This window comes from Rhinolophus sinicus, linkage group LG01 (assembly GCF_036562045.2).
Source record: "Rhinolophus sinicus isolate RSC01 linkage group LG01, ASM3656204v1, whole genome shotgun sequence".
Taxonomy (NCBI): domain Eukaryota; kingdom Metazoa; phylum Chordata; class Mammalia; order Chiroptera; family Rhinolophidae; genus Rhinolophus; species Rhinolophus sinicus.
In genome coordinates, this window is record NC_133751.1 from 100,967,800 (window position 1) to 100,982,279 (window position 14,480).

The 14,480-nt window shown below is 38.3% G+C and overlaps 1 protein-coding gene and 1 long non-coding RNA gene across 6 annotated transcripts in view; one reads left to right on the plus strand and one right to left on the minus strand.

The window, feature by feature from the left end:
* Nucleotides 1-14,480, minus strand: part of AGTR1 (angiotensin II receptor type 1) — a 52,573-nt gene that overhangs the window by 35,870 nt on the left and 2,223 nt on the right. The window contains exons 1-2 of one of the 5 annotated variants that reach the window (XM_019748925.2): nucleotides 11,222-11,522; nucleotides 2,003-2,087 (exon numbers count right to left, since the gene is read on the minus strand). The gene's annotated coding sequence lies outside the window, so the exon portion shown is untranslated. Of the gene's footprint in view, nucleotides 1-2,002; nucleotides 2,088-11,052; nucleotides 11,167-11,221; nucleotides 11,523-14,480 lie in introns of those variants that run through there. The other 4 variants (XM_019748920.2, XM_074333905.1, XM_019748922.2 and 1 more) reach the window with 4 other exon arrangements.
* Nucleotides 1-14,480, plus strand: part of LOC141571773 (uncharacterized) — a 29,035-nt gene that overhangs the window by 3,910 nt on the left and 10,645 nt on the right. The window lies entirely within an intron of this gene.

The following is a 14,480-nucleotide window of genomic DNA, read 5'->3' on the forward strand; positions in this document are numbered from 1 at the left end:
TTACAGAATGTTTTCTTCAGTGTTTTGCTATTTGTAAGCAAAATGTTATATTACTTTGCAAGTTTTGCTATAGATGTGTGAATGTTAGTCAGAAACTGAGGACTTCCAAAATGTAGGAGGGCAGCACGCTCGAGAATCATAGTAGCAGGACACCCCCAGTTATTATCCTGCTTCTCCCACGGTAAGGCTGGAGGGATATTATGGACAAACAGCTCCTTCGATTCAGGACTCTTAGGACATAAAATAAAGCTTCCTGTCTCAGTGTCTTCCTAACAAGGACATATATTTTCATGCACTTTATCTAGAGCTCGATTTTTGCTGAAAACACGCATAGTCCAGCTTCCTAGGCTTTACCGCACCTCAAAAAAAAAAAAAAAAAAAAAAAAAGCACCTAAAAATTTCCAGTGACAGAACTCTGTGGAATGTTACTATTTTTGTCTCCAAGATTAAAGCAGTCCTAAATAGTTTCCTAACACCACAGTGGAGTGCCCTCCAGCAAGTGTTTCCTAACTTGCCAATGGAGCAAAGAATAAACTCACCTCGACTTTTGTCTACCCACCTACCACTTATCCTATCTTCTACTTTCATAAAATGCAATCACATGCATTCAGAAGGGGGCAGCTACTTTTTTCATTCTCCCTGGAGGGATTAGAGAGTGTCTCCACTGTTAATTTGGGAAGCTGAGAATTTATTCTTTGAGGTGAATTTTAATCGGGGAAAAAAAAAAAATTCTTGAGAACTGGGTCAATCCCAGAGTAGTTTTATGAAAACTATCATACAAGTGCATATGATGACAGCAGTTGGACCGATTGAGAGTCACCAGCTGCCCCGTCAGGTTCTGAGTGGAATGCTCTGCTGTGGGACTCTGTGGGACTCTACCAGGGGGCAAGCCTGCATGGGGATAAAGGAGCACCTCTACCTCCAATTTCACAGTGCCGTTTTTCCTATATCATCCTGGAGTAAGGGAGATTTTTGTAGGAATGAGATTGAAACATTTGGGTTTTCAAAAAGTGAGTAGGTCAAGTTTTAAGGTTTCTGTGCTTCTGGAAGTAAGTGCCGGGGCCCCACAAAGGCCAAGCGTCCCATGTCATGGCTGATGAAAGAGCACAGTCACTTCCATCCTAACGGTCTGTGCTGCATAGTGTGAAGCACTGCTCAGAGTAGTCCCCCACGGCCAGAAGGAGGGCCTGTCACTGGCACTGCACTGCTCTTACATGGGTCAGCACAGACACGGGCACATCTTGGTAATTCTTACATTGCTTACATTTAGTATCATAGAAATACATATGTGTTCTTAAGCCTTGTATTGGAAGGGATGGGATAAGACTGGAATTTCCTTCTTTTCTGCTCCTTCTGTTTCTGTCACTAGACAATGGTCTCTGTGGCTTTTGTGCTACCTCCACTATTGACATATTACAGAAAACTACTGACAGAAACGAGGTGTGATCACAAAACACGGTGCATGTTGCTGCCAAGTGCCATCCAACAGAAAGGCAGGGATCTTCAATTGGGAAGTGACACGTGGAACCTTAGTAACAGTGTGTGACAAGTTTCAACTTGTTTAGTGCAGTCAGTCAGGTGAGAACTACAATTGAGAGAAGGAGTCTTTTAAAATGTGCCATAAATGACAACGCTCCGTGTCACACATTGCTTCTGGTATACGGCAATTTGTCAAATAAAAACATCATGGTGTGCCCTCATCCACCTTATTCACTGGATGTGGCACAGTGCGATTTATGGCTCTTCCCCAAAGTCAGAATGATTCAGGACATCGAGGCAGCCACGACAGCACAACTAAAGACACTCACAAAAGAGGATTTCCACAACTGCTTCAGAAAGTGGCAAGAACAATGGGATAAGGGTGTTTGAAGTGAGGGGAAGTATTTGAGGGGTATTAATGGCAATGTATCTTTTACTCTAATAATTTTTTTATTTTTTATTTAAACATTCACCGTATGTTTTGATCACACCTCATACAATGCTATAGGTATAAGACACTTACTTGGATGCAGACCTTCTGGGATGGCTTCAGTGACTTATTCAAATAGAAACCCAGACATTTTAGACCAATTTATCATGTATGAAATCTGGAAAGAAAAAAAAAAATTAGTGTGATTCACTGAATATGGTCAGATTTTTATTTTTTAATTTACAGAGTAAGCATTAGCACTACATCTTATGAATATTTTCAGAGGGAATGAAATCATCTGGGCCCATCAAGGACATATTTTTCCTTATATAGCGTTAGGCTGCACTAAATGGCTCTGTCGTGGGATCTCACTCTCTTCCTGCTTATAGCCAGCATCCTCCCCTGTACCCTTGTAAACACACACTAGAGAAGGAAAAAAGAACATTTTGGGGTGAAATAGTACAATTTTATTCTAAGACACTAATGTAGACATAATTATTAAATAAATATAATAGATTTTTACTCGTGAATCTACAGTTAAGCTTTGATAAATGATTATTTTTAATACAATGCTTAGACAAGTGTTATTGAACCATAATTTTAAAAATATCATTTTAAAATATATTTTCCTGTTTTTATATTTCATATAAGTAATACATGTGTATGATATGAACGGCAAGTTACAGACGAGTATAATATAAAATCACATGTCTCCTAGCCCTAATTGTCTCTCTGGATCCACTTCCCATGGATACTTCCTACTAATAGTTTCTTATGTATATCCTTTTAGGACTCTAATAAAATGTATTGACTTGTATATACATGTGTATATCCATGTTTTTCCATTTTATACATCATACTATTCTACTCTTTGCTTTCTTTATTTTTAACTTAACAATGTGGCTAGCAGAACTTTTTACATCACTATATATAAATCTACCTTATTCATTTTGATGACCATACGGTATTATATTTATTGCATTGATACATGATAAGTTATTTAACAAGCCCACCATTAATGGGCCTTAGGGTTTTTTGTGTTTTTTTCAGTTTCCCTTTTTGACTGCTTGAAAAAAAAAAAGCCTCAATGATATTTATACATATGCATTTTTGTACTTATATGAATATATCAGTAGAATAAGTTCCAAACATAATTATTGAAGCAAATTGTTTGTACCCTCTAAGTTTTTGAAACATACTTAGAAAGTGTCCTCTATAAAAATTACACCAATTTACGATATGAAAAATCTTTTATCAAATCTTAAATTATTTTCTCAGTGGATAAGTAAAAAGTGTGTATTTTAAATTGCATTTCTCTGGTTATGAATGGGACTGAGCTTCTCTTTGCTTTCTTATTTTATATAGTTATTCTTCTACTAGTTTGCCCAGCCATGACTTTTGCTCATTTTTCAATTTGGTTGTTCATTATTTCTTATTTTAAAGAGCTCATGATATGTTAATGTAACTGTCATTTTACATATAATGTGTCGCAAATAGCTTTTCCAAGTTCCTGATTATCTTTCTACTTTGTTTATGGTGTGTTTTACTATACAGCCATTTTTCTTTTCTTTTTTTTTTTCATTTGGCCAAATTCGTCAATGTAGTTCATTATGGATTTGTTTTGTTTTTTGTTTGTTTGTTTGTTTTTTAAGTAAGAAATTTTTTAAAGCTGAAGAGTTAATCAGGAAGATTGTATATAGGTTACTTTTTAAAAATAACGTACATCAACTTTACTAAAGCATTGTTATATAGAATTTTAACATTAGAAGGATCATTTGTATTCCTATTTCTTGGTGATTTTATTGCTATAGCAAAAGACGTTTCCCATAAGATGATTTCTCCTACAAAATACCACTGTGGTGTGAATTCTGTGGATGCTTGAAAGGCTCTAATGTACCTTAGGAGAAAAAAACAAAATAGAGACAGGATCAGGTTTATCAGTGTCATTCTCCAGAAAGTTAACAGTGGTTGTCTCAGATCTGAAATCTAGACTGGGTTAGACGGAAAGTAATAGAAATTCCAAGACAAACAGAAAGTGAAAAGGATGAGTAACAGAGGTTCACTTTTGGAAATCTTGAAAGCACATGGAAAAAAAAAAAGGAAAGAAAAAGTCACGTTTGATCTTAGCCTTGATCTTAATAACCCTCAAAAGCTTTTAAGATCTGTTATATATTTTTCCTAGTCTTTGTTATCTGTTCTACAAATATGTAGGCATTTAAAAAACATATTTCAGTGATTTTACTCATGAATCAGTGCTAATATACCTAAATTATTTTCATTAGAACACCCAAGTAGTGCTTTAATGGTACTTTGATGAGAATCTACCAAATATACACACACACTGGATCACACTCATGATTTCTATTTTATGCATTGCTTTATTCACTTGTGATTACCTTTCCTTATCATTAAATATTTTAAATATATTTTATATTAAATATGCATGGCTTAACCTAATGGGAATTTAAAAGAATAGGAATAGATTTGTGTTTCTCTCAAAGATCCATTCTGTTAACTTGGTAAATCAAATGCCAGAACACATTCAAGAAATCATTATGTAGTAATCACATCAGATTCTTTTCCACTCCTGATAAAGTGGCAGCGATTAATTGTGTAAAGGTTAAGGGCTGGGAGACATCATGGGATAATGTGTTTTATGTGAAGTGACATCATTTGATTGGAAAGAGATGATTAGAGCTGGGCTAATGGCACATTCTTGCTCCAGGAGAATACCACAGAGATTTACACGCTTGGAAAATGCATCTGAATTGGATAACAAGAAGAGTTTGGGTCAAATAGTGAAAAAGAGAGGATATGTAATGATAAAATTATAAATGTATGAAGTTTACTAAAGTAAATGCAGTGAAATTTTTAAAAAATTATATAGAAAAATACGTGGTGCATCTATTGAGTCACAGCCACAAGTATTTGGGCATAGTGAGACCAGCAGGCCTCGGAAGGGCCTGAAGAGGGTCACCGGCATTTTGTAACTTATTAGCACTAACAAACACTGCCTGCCATAAGCAGTGAACACTGCTTCGTCTCCATTTTGGTGTAACCAGTAACATACAAATTAGACGATATACTGTTAGCTCTGCCTGTACATCTACAGTTCTAGATCCAAGCAGCTGGTGAAATTCTGTCTCCCAGGGATGTCCCTCTATTACCGAGAAAACCGTAGCTGCTCAGTTGGGATGACGCACCTCTCCTCTCAAATATGCTCACTAGGAACCAATACTCACCTCAATCTTTTGAGCAACATCAACGAGCCCAGTCAAAACAACAGACATTTGGCCGGGTCCAACTGACAGCTGTCAGAGAATCTAGGCACCTGGGAGAACCTGTTTGAAGCCTGAATTGTTCGTGGAGTCACTGGCTGAAAATAAGTTTCCACTTGCTTGCACACCGACGGGTTGGCAACTACATTCAACTACAGTTTTGTAAACCATTGCTTGTAGATAACTAAGTGTTTACATTAAAAGCTGAAAGACTGATATGCAATTTGAGTTGGAATGCTGAACAGTTTATGTATGTAGGAAATGACTTGCTCAATTCGAGATAACTTTATTTTTATACCGTCAAAACGCCAAAAGGTTAAAAACAGTAAATTTTAGTGAAGTTATAGGGAAACACAGAGATATCAAACCTTAAGTTTTAAATAATGGGCTGTCCATTTTAGTATTTCCCAACTAAAGAAGGAATTTCTAGAATTCTTTATTGTTGTACCTACAGGTAAGATCACAGGCGAATGTTATAACTAAAATGGAGTAGATCTTGCTTTTTCTATGAGAGAAACAGAACTTGATTTCAAATTATAACTTTATATCAATTCCCAAGTAACGAGCTGGCCTTATAAAGCAGGCAGCCTGGTGTAGAGCGGCCCTGGTGGGGTGGCCGCTAAGAGCGCAGGAATCAGAATTCCCACCTTTAAGTCTTGACTCCACCAGTTACTCCATTTGGGTGAGCTACTTGTCTTGTATCCCAAGCCACAAAGTGACGAGAAAGCAGTGGCTATTTCATAGAGATGTTGTGAGGATTAAATAAAACATGTTTAAGGCTGAACACTGAGTTTGGCACATTATGTGTGCTGTTAGTTTTATTTAAAATGTTCATTAACAAACAAGAAAAGAATCTTTGGGTGATCATTCTGTACAAGGCATGGGTTTCGTGCTTCTCTGACTTGAACGTGCTTTTGAATTATCTGGGGGTCTTGTTACCATGCAGACTCTTATTCAATGGGTCTAGGTGGGGTCTGAGAGTCTGCATTTTTAACAAGCCCCTAGGTTATGTCGTGGTGCTCATCTGTGGGCCTTGACACCTTAGATAATTGTGGATGATTACTCCTAACTTGTGATACAGTGGTTCTCAATAGAAGAAATGGGGAAGGGGCAGAAAGGAAAGTGCAGACAATATGTATGGATTTAAAATTCCCCCCAGCTGATTGTAATATGGTTGCCTTACTTGTTTCCTAACATGTTAAGAACCACTGACTTAATAGTTCAACCTTTTATTCTTTTTCATTTCTCTTTTTCTTATTCTCTCCTCTACTTGCCCCTTACCATTAGTTTTAGACTGAAAGATAAAAGGTATTAATACTTAATTCCCCAATTAGTAAGACTAAAGCATCAATTTTAAGTCATTGTATTACAACAGGGTAATACCATGTTTCCCCCAAAATAAGACCTAGCTGGACAATTAGCTCTAATGCATCTTTTGGAGCAAAAATTAATATAAGACCCATACATTATATTATATTATATTATATTATATTATATTATATTATATTATATTATATTATATTATACCTAGTCTTATTTTATCTGGTTTTATATTAATTTTTGCTCCAAAAGATGCATTAAAGCTGATTGTCCGGCTAGGTCTTATTTTCGGGGAAACAGGGTATACTTAAATGAGATCAGAAAAGAGTTTCTAACGTTTGTCTTCTAAAATATAAGGAACTGAAAATGTATTTAATATTTTACATAGCTCAAGCAGAAAACAAACGAAGAAACATACAACAAAGAGGCAAGCAAGTGACTTGCGAAGCATTTAATAATAGAATATAAGGATGCATGGGATGTGGTCCATTCTATCAAAGGAGTTATAATTCCATGGGCAGGGGAAAATTGTGGTGGTTATCATGGAAGTGGCCAGAATCAAACAATGTGACCACATCAGACATTCCCCTGGTTTGACAGGTGGACAAAAAGAGAGTTGTTTCTACATGGTTTCCCATCACAGTGGCATTGAGATGCTTAGAGAGACCCATATCTAAACCTGTACTTAGCTTGACCAACATCTCTCTAGGGCAAAGATCATTTCTCTACTTTGGTGTGTCCTCAGGGCTTAATATCACTCAGATCCATAGTACTCCTTCTGTAAGTATCTTCTACCATTATTAATATATTTCATAGGTATAATTCTTCATCTTCCAAAGTAGATAAGATGAGCTTTGATTAGTATAAAATGGGAAATATCTAAAGAAAACTTAGAGAGCAAATTAGCAATCATACACTCTCTTTAAGAGTGTACAACAGTATGTATAATTCTGCAATATTCTTACTTGGAAATTTAACCAAAGTACTTAAATCCATTGATCTAAATAAGATTTTAACATCAGTTGGTGAAGAACAAAGCCGCTTATAAACGCATAAAATGAACAAAAAAAATCCCATAAAATTTGACTCAAGCTGAATGATTATTAATTCTATGATTTAAAATTGTAAGGACATCTAGAATTGGAACTTGGGATATGATGGCACAATGAGACTATGAAAAACAAAGCATGCCCATTTCTTACCCATTTTCAAAACTTGTAAATTTCACAAAATTAAACGTGAGACTAGCAACACAATTTAAAGTGTTCTTGGTTATAAGAAGGAAACTCTAACAATAACTGGTAGACTCTAGACATTTATTTCTACTTAAGACATTTAGATGACGCACCCAAGTTACGAACCAAACAAACAAAACAAAAAACAACTCTTCTAAATTGAGCTATAAGAATAATGTAAAATAATGCAGTCATACAGTATTTACAGTATATAGTGAATTATTTGTTTTGGAAGACAGTTTTGGTTTTCATGTTCAAGGGAATTCCCCCCCACCCCCCGTGATCATCTTCTATGAAGAGAAAGAATCAAAATCAAATAGCAACCAGAGCTGAGAGCAAGATTCACTTGTCATTTCCAATACTGTTCTAAATATATGCTTTGTTTTTTTATTTCCAATTGTCAATTTGTCATTAATTAACCACTAGCTAATGACATGACACATCTGGCAAATTCATAGTTCTTTTGATTGTTGTTTTTTTTTTTTTTTTTGCTGTGATTGAAAACATATTTTAGAGCTTTAATAGGATAATGGAACTCACTTGTCAAATCAGTTCAATATTACCTTAAATCCCTGTAGATACTCTTTGATTTAAGATGGCTTTATATATTAAGCCATTAAAAGTTGATTTTCTATAGAAAAAAATCATGTCATAAATAAAATAAAAAATTTAAAGTGAACTAAATTTACACTGGGAATGCAACAAAATTTACTTTTGCTTATGGGAGTTTTAGATTATTGTTTTAATAAACACCTACATGAAAAGAAACATGAACCATGTAATCCAACATCGTTAGGCAATTTTGAAAGAGAAAGCATAGGACTTTTTTGAAGAAAAATCATAGTACTTTTCAGTGGCAACGGGTTTAAAAGCTGATTTGTCCAGCGCTAGAGAACATGGAGAAAAGTGTTGCTCACCGGCCTTGGGTACTTTGTCATATTTTATTGCTCTGCCTTTGTATTTATTTATTGCCACAGCATGTCTTCAAGACAGCTTTTTCATCTTCACAACATTTGGATTTACTTCAAACTTCTAGATAAAATTCCTAATTTCCTAGCCTACTTGGGAGGCCCTCTGGCATCCTCCGATGCCTTTTGCCAGACTGAGTGGCAAAAGGACTAGGTAAACTAATGGGTGTGGAGAGGGAGACTCTTGAGCTTGGTCCCTGTAACAAATTTGAAAGCAAAATACAGCAACTCTCAGGCAACTGCTTCAAAATGACACTGTGACAGCACAGAAAAAACTAAAGGAGACAAGCATCATGCATTTACACTATGAGTTTCAAACTGCTTCTCAGCTAAGTGTTTTACCTGGCCTTTGGGTAAGCAGCAGATCAAATTTTCTTTCATTATTTTTCCTCTAGCGTAAGGTAAATAATTAGTCATTAAGTCATAGTAATAACAACAACAGTATAGGCAGTAGCAAAAAAAAAATTCAAAATCATATACAATTCTTACCTCAAACTAAAAAAAACACCAAAATAAGAAACCTGAACAATCCACAATTCTGTTCTTTTCTGAACACTGAACCGGGGTTTGAGAGTAACAGGAAAGATTTCAGCTCAGAGCTCGGGATATGGAGCATTGCTGTAGCAACGGTGACAGAAAGACACTTTCTAAATCTCAAAGATGAGTCTTCTTTGGCATCAGTGAAACCAGTGGAAGAAAACCAGTTTTCTTCTGAGTTGGATGATGGAGCAGCTGATTTAGTTTAAGGTCAAACCAGAAATCAAGGCCTCAAGATGGGCACAAAAACCGATGAAGTCAGGAAACCACGGCAGAGAGAGTAGACAATAGACTTGGCACTAATAATCATGAAACTTTAGCAAATGTTGAGACCGAGCAACTTGGGGCCACTCCTGGGGCCTCAAGCCAAGTTATAGGAACTGCTAGCCGTAATTTGGCGGATGGACAATTGGAGCCAGCACTGGAAAACCTACTGATTTTCCAGAGCCGGTAATTCACCAGGAGAGTTATTTTGACAGTTCTGCAAACACCAAACATGGACTAAAAGGGCAATTATTTTAGACTTTTGTTTCCAAGCAATAACTAAGAAACAAAAGGAATCAAAGAATGTTATCACTGGAGGGACATTATGGACAGGGCCTTGAGGTTCAGAGTTGTGAAATAGCTCTCTGAATAGCATACAGCAGTTAAGTGGAGTCACTGGTGCTTCCTGGTGCATGGACTAAGGAGGGATTATCCACCAGGCCTTTAGAGGTAGGGAAACAAGGAGACAAGGGAAACAGGCAGTTTTCTTTTTAGAGAAGACTTGTAAGGGGGCTGCAGCTCATGCAAAGGGGAATAAGGGCCTGGGGACCCAGGTCGCTCGGGTAACTGCCAAGAGAAGCATGATGGGGATGAGGTCCCTTCAGGAGGAGGTACAGTTGCTCTACAGACTTATACCACAGAACAGCAGGGTGCCAGATTTCTTGCCTTCTTCACTGTTACTTTCTCTTCCCCAGATGACACTAGAAATGAATGTAGCCAAGTCCCTAAAGTGATCCCAGGAGAGAGTGACCAGCTAGACTTTCTCCAAAAGAGAGGGCTCCTGGGGGCTGCTAGTGGGTTTTGATACTTATTGGGGCCATCAGCAAACCAAGATTTGGTAAAGATGGATTCAACAGTCAGGTCTGTGGCTGGCCACAGACAACAGCGCAGGGAACGTTGGGTAAGACTTGCTGAGGTACCCGGAGACCTTAGGAGGCAGACACTGCGGAGTGATTGGGATGGGCATTTAAAGAATTGGAGATTGGGTGCTAGATAGAGGTGGGGTGGAGGGAAGGAGCCAGCAAGAGTTTTTCCTAAAATCCTGACTCAGTTACAAATTAGGCACTGGCCAAGGCTGTGGGGATTGAGATGCGGAGATGCCCGGGATTTCTCCTTTCCTCAATTTGATGAATCAAAGGACATCTGGGAACACCTAAAGGTGGAAGAGTTTGCCCCACGTCTTGGCGGCGTCCGGTGCCAAAGACTCATCGGTATGGTTTGCGGGGAGGGGAGATGAGCGAGGCAGCGGCATCGCCTGGAAAGCGGAGGGGGAGTGTGGGGACCACTGTAACTTCGCCTTAAAAGTAGCACAATTTTGGAACTGACGTTAGTCAGAGTCCTACTGGCTTTCCATCCAGGTCGCGCAGTTAAAAGACAAGAGTTAGTTTGCTAAAAGCCTGGGAAAGAAAGTTCACTTGGTTTAATCCCATTTCTGCATATTTCTTGCTTGTATTTGAAAGAGTTTGGTAAAATCGGAATGAAATTTGGGGAGCACGTGGCAAACAAGCGCAAATTGTACCCTCCCAACCCAGACGCTTCACCTGATTTTGGGAAGGGAGACCAGCTCCGGGTGCTCGCTCTGGCCGTGGATCCCGGGAGGCTCCCAGCACAGCGCCCGCAGTGAGGACACCGTGACATGAAACTGACCACTCCGCCCCGCAGCCCCCAAACTCCCTAGCCTGGCGAGCCCCCAAGTCCGCGTCCACTCACCCGCGCCCGCGGCGCTGCGCCCACTTTGGGCAGCAAGCTGGTGGCGCTGGTGCGGGGCTTGGGCGCGCCGCCTCCGCGTCCCGGCGGTGAGCCCTCACGCCCGGGTCACTGGTGCTGCTCCCCACGATCGCCGCCGCGGGCGGGGGAAGCCTGCCAGCCGTGTGCCAGTCCAGGAGCCCTGTCGTCCACTGCCTGGGGCACAAGCTGACAGATGCCGAGTAGTCCGCGACAAGGCAGCTCCGAATTTATACGGTGGGGCGTTGCTGCACCCTGGGTTCCAGGGGCAAGGCTCTGTTTTGCATTCCCTCCTCCTCCGCCCCGCCCCAGGAGACCCTCTCGGCCCAATCCTCTTCCTCTCCAGATGCTGACGGAAGCGGGATAACGCCAGTCATCTCCAGTGTCAGGTCTGCGTCCACCTGGCCCGGAACCCCACGTGGGGAGGTGTCCAGAAATGGAAGCAAGCTGGGGGGTACACGAGCAGCGGGTCAAGCCGAGATTAATGTTCCTCTACTTTTTTTTTTTAACTTGGAAAACTTTTAAGGATGAATTAGGTGACTTCTTTCTCTTTCCTGTAACTCAGACTTTGACATTACATTGTGGATCACAGAGCCATCCCATAGGTTAATTTCAGGGTTACAGGGTGAAAGGGTAGAATTCTTTCTTCCTGTTGGACATGCTATCAGAATTGCATTTTTTAAATAGAAAAATAGAAAAAAGTTTAAAAACAAAATATGACCAAATATTTAAGGAAGAATTAATATATATTCTTCAAAAACTCTTTCAAAAAACAAAATATAGATTCTTCATTAACACGCCCCAACTCATATTATCAGGCCAATACCAAATACCCTGATACCAAAACCAGATAAGCTATCAGGAGAAAAGAAAACTCCAGGCAAATATTTCTTATGAATATAGATAAGAATCCTCAACAAAATATTAGCAAATCAAATCCAGTAACATATAAAAAGGATTATACACCATGAGCAAGTGAGACTTATCTCAGAAATGCAAGATTACCAAAAATCAATTGATGTACCATTTCAATAAAACAAAGGACAAAACCACAGGATCATATTAATAAATTGGAAAAAAAAATTGACAAAATTCAACACCCTTTCATGATAAAAGCACTCAACAAACTAGGAATAGACAGGAACGTCCTCAAACCGTAGTCTGTGTATGATAAACTTATTACCATCATGCTTAATGGTGAAAGACAATATTTCTATGTCTAAGTTCGGGAACAAAACAAAGATGTCAGCTCTCCATGAGTGTGGAGTGCAGAAATTAGTAGAGGGGTTTGAATTGAATTTGGTGGTTGAGGAATGACTGAGGTTTTTCAGGAGGAGCATGATGTGTAGTATAGATCAAAGTATCAGACGCTGGAAGAAGGATAGCAGTGGATCAGACGAGACGCAACCAGAGCCTGCGCTACATTAGGACTAGAAACAGTGCCAAGACAGAATGGAGAACCTACGTGTAATATAACTGGGGTGGTGGGGGGAGATGCATTGAGCTGGCTATGATAGGCAGCTGATCAGGTTTATTTATTTAAAGACTATGCACAGATGATGGAGAGAGAGATGGCCTTGTAGAAAAGTCAAAAGTGGGTGACAACCAAATTCCAGAGTCTGTGGGTAAAATTAGGAAATGCTCCTGTGATTATTGTTTAGGATTCAGGAGAGCTTTATATTTTTTAAATCTATTTAGTGCTATAACTCGTTAATCATAGTCATGCCTATACCAAATTCCAATTTGGTTTTAGAAATGATCATAATTTTTTAGGAATGGAAATTTCTTCGAGAGTCAGCTGTTTTTTTGTGAAACCTCTCAAGAGGGTGGGATTTGCTCCCAGGGATGTTATGTCATCAGAAACAAGCAGATGAGAAGGAGAAGTCTCCAAGAAATTCATGGCATTATTATTGTTGCGATGAGTAATGGTATGGTTTAAACACTTAACACTTAAGGTGAAACCCAGCTTTGCTCCTTAGCTCCACGCGCATACACAAGTTTACCAGCTCTGATAGGGATTTTTTTAAATATCTGGGATAATACTGTTCCCTAAACTTTTGTCAGGGTTAATGGAAAGAGTGTATATAAAAGCTTCCAATACTGTGCCTGGCACACGGTAAATGCTTTAATAAATGGCAGTCATTTTTAGTGAGTGAGAAGCTGGCAGTTTTGCATGTTGGTCAGGGATGTAATAGATTTTGATACTTTAAAAAATATATAAACTTATTGATATAGTTCTGATTAGTTTGTTTCTAGTATTTAAAAATTGAAAATTTGAGGTAAATGAAGTCTACTGATACTGTGGACTGAGTGTAGGCTTTGTCCTTCCCTCTTTCCTCTCTTTATGTGCCATGTAAGGCAGGATGGAGTGAGCCATCACCATGAAGCTGGAAATGAGGACACAGAAACAAAGCGCGCAGGCCATTGAAATGCCAGATGAGTGAAGGAACAGGCCTCACTTCACCTAAGGCAGGGCTTGGCTCCTGTCACGTCCTACATCATCTGTGAATGATCTCAGAATATCTGTCGGGAGTAAAAATTGAACAGAACAGGCAAAAGAAATGCAATGCCTAATGTGAAAAAAATGTTTTATCTTCTCAGTAATCAAAGTGTAATTTAAAACAAGGTGGAGGTTTCTACCTATAAAATTATCATGATTAAAGACAAAAAATGACAACCACAGAATTCAATTTTTGTAAGGATATAGGAAAGACGATACTCTTGTAAATAGAAAAAAAATGATACCACGGGAGTGATGCATACCCTCATCAGTAGGGAATTTATTTTAAATAATAATTATGGATATATGCAAAGATTTATGTACAATGATGTTATTTACATTGTTATGCATAATAGCACTTAATTGGAAACAACCTTAATGTTCCCCAAATAGAGGGTTGGTTAAATAAATTATGATACATCTAGAATAGAACTTAGCCATTGAGAGTCACGTGGAAGTACATGTAATGATATGGATAATGTTCATGAAATGCAAATTAGTGAAAATTAGCCTATGGAACAATATGTATATTGTTATTCAAATTATCTAAAACATACACACACATACATACATACACACATGCAAACACATGGAAAAAATTGTATGTATAGTCACTAAAATGCATACAGTGGCTATTTCTGAATGTGGTAATTATGGGTATTTTTAAGTTATATTTTCTTTTTATTTTTGTCTATATTATCCAAATTTTATATAACAGTTACATCACTATTAAGAAATTAGAAT